At 26.8% G+C, this 1,569-nt stretch overlaps 1 protein-coding gene across 1 annotated transcript in view; it reads right to left on the bottom strand.

Annotated features, from left to right (window-relative positions):
- The window catches only part of LOC111688147 (structural maintenance of chromosomes protein 2), a 56,859-nt gene that overhangs the window by 46,993 nt on the left and 8,297 nt on the right, over positions 1–1,569 (bottom strand). The gene's annotated exons all lie outside the window — the stretch shown is intronic.

Raw genomic sequence — 1,569 nt, 5'->3', positions numbered from 1 at the left:
GACTCAAAAATGTGATTACATCAGTAAAATTCTACATAAACATGAATGATTTGATGGTGGGTATATAAGATTCGGCATGGCCGAATATAACACTCTTACTTGTTATTTGTAAGGAAATATTTGGTTTATAAAAGCGAAAAATGTATAATCGCATTTTTAGATGTGATTAAGATATCATTTGTAAAGTATGACATGCATTATTTTTTGCTGGGAATCTTTTTAAATCAAAAAGTGATAATAAGATCAACAAAAAACTATTTTATAATAACCCAGCAAAAAAAGGGTTCAACTGATAATAAACTGGTTCATATTTAGGTGAAACAAGCTTGATTTTTACATTAGCGTGTCATTGGCGTGCATGGGTTCGTATTTGGAAAAATAGTTCGGCATTAAAATTACTGCTTAAATCAAAGAATATTCGACGATTCTCAAGCGAATTTTCATTGGTGCATTTTATTGATTTAAAAATACATTAATAATGGTATTTCGATTTAATTATTAATATTTAAATACATTTTTTGCGTGATATTGATAAAAATAAGGTAAGATAAAACATTATTAACTGATTTTGAATTAGATTAAAATTCATGCAGAGTAAAAATACCAATCAGTCAACTTTTTTATTAACGTTTTTTTCTTATTAATGTTAAAATGAAGTTAATAAGTATTACTAATTTTAACAACAATCTAATAAAAAATTAATGTTATTTTTAATATTTATTCTAAAAAATGCATGTTTGCGTTAAATTCTAAGAGAATACTAAATTATAGTAAAATATTACAATTCCTAAAGTGGAGTTACATGAGTGAATTGGGTACATTTTATCATGCCTTCATTTATGACAAATTTATTAGAATTTAGTCATGTATTTAAAACGCATTAAATAGAATACCTACAAAAGAAATCATGAATGTTTAAGCGAGTTTTGTTGCGAGCTGCATTTTGGTAATTGCTCCTTTTAATGAATAATACTATTTTTAACAACGTTAGAATCTAATGCCAATTTTATACATCTTTGCTGGAAGATTCTAACGAGTAAACCGTTAACGGTACTTAAATATTGTTTGCCACCAAATTAAGCTTGTTTTTTACACGGTCTTAAGATATTGATGTTGTCTACGACAAGCACTACGTGCACATTATCTTTTACATAAAAAACCTGCAAACCTTCTACGAGGTAATATTTAGTTTTAAATAAAAGAGATCTACGTCTCATAAAATTTGAATCTTTATTTTGTTTAATTTTCATAAAAACTTGGACAAATTGGATTGATGCCAAACATTTGGTCCTAGCGAACCGGATTCCTGAATTGAGTACTGGATTTTATTGGCATCTTTTGAAGTCCATCATTATCAATAATACAGTCCACTGGCAATATATTTATTATTTATTTCTACGAAATAATTAAAATACGTAAATATATTTTGTGAGCAAAAGTGAAGTGATAAAAAACTCGGTAGTTTTAACGCGCACACATACACAAAGTTCTTTTTGTATTTTTTCGTAATTTGTACTTTTAATATTTAATACAGTGCAATCTATCCCTTAATTAATTTTTTGGAAATTT

The sequence above is a fragment of the Lucilia cuprina genome, chromosome 6, assembly GCF_022045245.1.
Source record: "Lucilia cuprina isolate Lc7/37 chromosome 6, ASM2204524v1, whole genome shotgun sequence".
In the NCBI taxonomy this organism is placed as follows: Eukaryota; Metazoa; Arthropoda; class Insecta; order Diptera; family Calliphoridae; genus Lucilia; species Lucilia cuprina.
The sequence above is the reverse complement of the archived record's forward strand: the minus strand, read 5'-3'. Positions and strand labels throughout refer to the sequence as shown.